The sequence below is a fragment of the Protopterus annectens genome, chromosome 1.part0, assembly GCF_019279795.1.
Source record: "Protopterus annectens isolate FY-2018-M chromosome 1.part0, PAN1.0, whole genome shotgun sequence".
Lineage (NCBI taxonomy): Eukaryota > Metazoa > Chordata > Ceratodontiformes > Protopteridae > Protopterus > Protopterus annectens.
Window position 1 is genome coordinate 1,844,943,164 of NC_056725.1, and position 6,000 is coordinate 1,844,949,163.

Below are 6,000 nucleotides of genomic sequence, written 5' to 3' on the forward strand. Positions count from 1 at the left end.
TTAAGTCACTTCGTTCTTCTAATATAGACCCGAGTAATGCAACCAAAAGCAATATAATCACAAGATATTGCCATAAGCTGGGTAGTTCTATTCCCTTGCCAGACATTGCACAAATGAGAGGCGAATGAATAATGATACAGGAGGGACAAGCTACATCAGCGGGATGAGATGGAGGCTTATGACAGAAGAAGTACAGTGCTGGCTCTTAAGAACAGGTACTCATAAAATAGTGTACCAAATAGACTCAGCAACACTTAGCTAATGGAGGAATATGAACCATTGAAAGAAGTCAAATATCTGTCTGAACATATGAGCATTATCTCATCATGACACAAAGCAATTACTACTTTATAAACATTTAACTAACATTAATAAAGCACAATGACAACTTATTGAAGCAAAAGTGTTGAAAAGAAAGAACTGCAGACAGGAGGAATAGCAATGGCACATTGTGTCAGACATGTAGGACAGCTGTATGGTGTGTTGCTTTTACTTATTAAATCATTCATCTGTCATGCTCTGTAGAACACAGTGCGTGCCATAGGGAGAAATAAGGGATAGGAGAGTGCAACAAACATGAAAACATAATTGGGATAAGGCTGGCTTAAAAAGTCTCCCTACTTGGGCTGCAATGTTTTTGCAACTAATGTCTTGTTGTTCTATTAAAATGGCATGTTAATGAAATGTTATATGGAGAGAAATGCAGATACTTACAGTTAAATGTACAATAAGAATATGAAAGATCATGAATTTATAAATCAACCTACAGCTGTAATTGAATCCATGACACTATGCAAAAACATCAGTCTAAGAACATGGTAATTATCTTAACACACCACATGGGAACTTCTACATTATTACATCCAGCAACCTAAGAACTGTTACAATAACTGTTTTACATACTGTCTTTAGTCTGTCTTTACTTTATATTTTCATAGTGCAACCAATTTAAGCACATTTGTGCTTAAGCAATTGGACCACTGTGGATAAATCTGAAATGACCAGCTTTTGCAATAAAAAGTTCAACAGCTTTCATCATCACTCAGCACTGTTGTGCTATGCCAACTTCTGTGCAAATGCTAAGGACTTAAAGTGAAGCATTTTCCATTCACCATTTCTGGCTATATATGTTGTGTGCAAATTATTTTTTGATCAGCTTAAATGTGTGAAAAAGGGATGAATAGCACACTGGTGAAAATAGGGTTGACAAACAGAGGGTAAGACTCAGGGGAAAGAATACAGAAATGTGCAGGAAGGTGGTGGGAAATCACCATACCTATCCACTTCTTCATAATATAAATGCACAATTATGTATGCAATCTCATGGCTTTGGAGAGTCAATACACCATTGATGAGTGATAACAACAGAATAATGTTGTATGGCCATCTGGACCAACTGACCAAATCAAGTATGTCAAGATGACACATACATGAAGCGGAGAGGTATGTATGGGGTACATTTTTTATGGGGAGAAAGAGAGAGGAATGTTAAGGAAGGTGCTTAGGAATGAGAGGGTTCGGTAGGTAGAGAAGGTTAGGAAGCATGCATAGACATACAGGACATACAAGACAGGCATGGATGGTGATGGAAACAAAAGGTTGGGGGACACCATGTTTGGGAATAGATAGGGGACATCAGAGGTGCACCCACATCCAGCTTGAGAACAGTAAGTATCTAGTTATTACTCTCAGAACTGTCATCATGGTCTCCTGTAGCAGCTATGTGGGTCAGTACTGGATATAGCATTGTTTTTGTAATATGACACAGGACTTTTTTAACCCTGCCACTATATGCAGCAAGGCCCCTATCCATGATATCCTCCACTAGCCCTGTCAGATCTTGCTGAGTGACAAAATTGCCACATCCTCTGGTACTGCTTCCAGTGGGTACCAGTATACCAGCAGCCAGGGTAGAGTTACCTGATGCAGGTGGAGAAGGTCGGGCAAGGCTTGTGGAGGCAATGCTGACCCTGAAGTGCTGGCTGTCTGTGCTACCATCTGTGGAGGTATGGTGGGCTGAGCCACAGTGGCTAGTGTCTCTCTTTGTCATGTCAGTCATTTATTGTTCAGCAGTAAGGTACACAAACATCAGCATCCGTTAATAAATTATAATACTCCCAAAAAAGTAAGATAGGGTGCTGGGTGACAAAAGAGATAATTAGATGCATGGCATGTCACATTATTTTATCAATAAACTTTATTTGGCAATATATAAACAATTATGATCATTTACTATTGTACACCTTTGCAACATCCATACATCCATATATGATGGGAAATTATTGTGTCATAAAAATATCACTGTTATGATATAACAAACAGCAGCCTTTATTTCCCTATGTCAGATAGGATACTTGCATTCAAACGTAATAATTAGAATGACCCTATTTTAATTTTTCCTGACATATTATTGATGTTAATATTTTAGAAACATTTCTACTGTAATTAAAAAGTAATTCCTGCTTCCAGGTACTGAACCCACACACAGGTTCTCATTGTCTAATGCAAGCAACAAGAGTTATTGGGGAAGGCATGCATGTATGAAATCAAGTCTGAGGTTTGCCTGCTCAAGATGCTAGTGATGGAGGGAATGAAAATAAATTTCTGGCTTAAATTTGGACCTCAGCCATACTTACCCCATGTCTTTCTGGGGTATGTTAATCTATCTAGTGCACCTTATGGTTTGCAGCTATTTCCTCTGCAGTTGTACAGTAAAGTACAAATAAAAAAGAAATATATATGAAAGCATGATGAGTAACTGCTTTGACTGACTAGGCCAACAATGCTATATCATAGACAGGTTATGAGTCAGTATAATTACAGAACTGAAGGGTGTTCACAGTCTTAAAGTCAAGCTATTCCAAACCTCAACCTTATGCTAAGACCTGGTATAATCCTCCCGCAGCAATCTACAGCTGTAACACTTAATGAGCAGTGACACAAATATCCAGGACTTCTCAACACATAACCTTTGAACTCTAAATTTAGCACCATTCTGTCCACTGCCAGCCATGGCTGCGAAAGCGAAGCCAACGAAATACATCTGAATTGACACCCAATTCAGATTTCTTGTGTAACTGGTTGTACACAAAGACACAACTCCATTTGTACAATTGAAAGCTAGCTAAGCGCACACCCGCTGACTACTGCTTAAAAGTGCTTACTCCCGCTAACATCCGCGCTAATTTCTTTTAAAGAAAAGAACATGGGGAGATAGGAAAGTGGTGAAAAAGGGGGCACAAAGAGGGTTGGACAGTAGGAAAACAAGCTCGGGATGTGCAGGAAGGATGTAGGGAAGGCCCATAGCTGCCCATTTCTTTATCAGCAACAGCTGTGCATATGTGTGAAATTTGGTGTGAAATTTGAAACCTTCCACCCCTGAGAGAGGGGTGAGGACAACAAAATATGTTGTACTGCCAATTAGAATTATCAGTTTACATGTCCAGTGGACATGTGCATGAATTGGGCAGCAATGTATGGGGCGTAATTTTTTGTGGGAACAGAGTGCCCTTTTTTTATTTTTTTTTCAGGTGAGAGTGGAATGTGAGGTACAGGAAGTAGGTATATTTGGGGAGGTAGGTTGGGGAGGTTAACAGACAAGACAAACAAGACGTATACAGGGGTGGAGTATGACACATGTGGGGGGTAAACACAAATGACGGGGACAGATGCTTGGATATCGCAAGCCCATGAGCCCACAGATGGCAACAGTGGAACTAAAATTCCCATCCATAGGCAGTTACCACTGCGCCTTCACAGCCCAGGCTGGGGCTGTGCTAGGGGCTGGATAGGATGGGCAGGCACATCTGTGAGTTGCGCCACCCTCGCCTCAAGCTGGAGTAGGGGATCAGTCACAGAACGCCTGATCTCACTACGCACCACAGACCGGACCCTATGGAGGATGAGTGGAGACTCTCCTCCGGCCACACTTGCAGAGCGGGGATGAGCCCCATGCCCTGCAGCACTTCCACCCGAAGGTGGCACAGGGCCACCTGAGGAGGAGGTCCTGGCCTGGGCACTGGTGCCAGGTGCACTCGCCAGCTGAGGTGGGAGAGGTGGGTCTGCTGGAACCCACCTTCCCTGTTGTCCTATGTTTAGCAGTATTTTATGGCATTTTGGGTTAGTAACAAACAACACCATTCAAAATTAGTTGTAACAGCATGCATCAGTATTCCCATTAACCAAACACCCATGAATTCCGAACATTGAGCAACAAGCATAAGACATGCATATTTAGAACAACAGTGCACATTCCAACAGCATGCAGGGTTGATTGGTGGCAACAGGCCATCAGGTTTGGATATGTGAACGGGGCGCATGCATCAATGTACATTCAGATATGTATGAACCAACAGGACAAATGTCCATGGGAATTAATTGCGAATACACATACCCGGTTTGGTGTGGAATGGCATCATTTGTGAAAATAGGGTAAGGTGGAAAAATTTTACATTAACAACTAAAACGACCTATACATATACTGTACATTCCTAGTAGATGCAGATATATATCCCCTACATGTATTAGTACAGTTTCCTGTATGTAACCTTAGGACTGTTGGTGATGGGGATATTACTGCTACATTAATATACATTCCATTTTTATTCATATATGTTCATATCTGGCTGTGTTCAGATACAGCATCCTGCTGCATTTGATTTATATGGGTCTAGACAACTGTGGATGTTCAGCATTTCATACAACCATACTATTTCCATAATGCAAGGGTACAGCAAAATATCCAGTTTGTGGGACGGACACAGTCCAGGTTCTGTACTTTATTTAAGACATTACACTCTTTGGTTGTGGCTGTCTCATTCATTTCATTATGTAGTGAATGCAGTATACCTTTATTCCAGACTTATTACAGCTTTCTTGGTAGCTTCAAACTCTTTCTCACACTCTCTCAATTATTTTATATTTACATTTCAGAATGGTACTTAATTCTAGGCTTTATTAACATTTATTACTGGTTTACAACAACCCTTTCCAGCTGACTCACTTATTTCATATGGCAGAATTTACAAGGATGTATTTGACACTTGTCTATCTTTTGTTGATTGATTACCACTCATTTTCTGGCTGCAGCAGTTATCTGATATTACAATACAGGTGGAAACTCTATTTGAGACTTGTTTAATCTTTATTACTGGATTGCATTACACTCTTTTCCAGGCTGCATCACTTATCTAATCTTACAATACTAGCAGAATCTTTCTTCTAGGCTTATTTGACCTTTATTAGTGGGTTACAACACTGAACTCTTTTACAATCTGTCTGACTTATATTCTATGACAATACCAGCTAAATAATTACTAACCTGCCTGGTGGCGCAACCTCAGCAGCCTATCAGCATATGCTTGCTGATTCGTGGAACGAACACCTGCAGCTGTAATATAAAGGAAGTAATATTGGAACATACGTCTCCATACTATAGGCTAGGATAGCATTTCTTACATATTTAATTACATGGATACTTACTCAGTAGTGGGACATTGGGCATTTGGCAGGCCTCCTGGATCCAACGGTTCAGTTGGTCCTCCTTCCATCGCTTCAGGTCCGCATGGTGGTGACGGACTTGTTCACCAGTCCTCGGAATGCCTGTGGCACTGGTGAGATCATGTGCCAACCAGTTCCACGCCTCTGCCTTGTATGCACCCCAGTGAACCTGGCCCTGCATGAGTTGTGCTTCATGATCATGGACTAAAAGCCAAACCATATATTTTGACTCCTCAACACCTCACCTTTGTGCTCTAAAGTGACTTCCCTCTCCTGCACTTGCCATCCTGACTGCAAATGGGTACCACAATCAGTTATGCTGTGTATTCCCGCCTATGGGGTTTATATATGCCAGTTTTCCCGCACTTATCTGTGATTGGCCATTTTGGATATTTATCAACTTAAAAAAACCTGCTTTGTCATGCTTCTATTTCCATTCATTCCTATATATATGCTAATACTGCATTTCTTAGTACAACTGTCATGGCTTAGTGGTTCCGT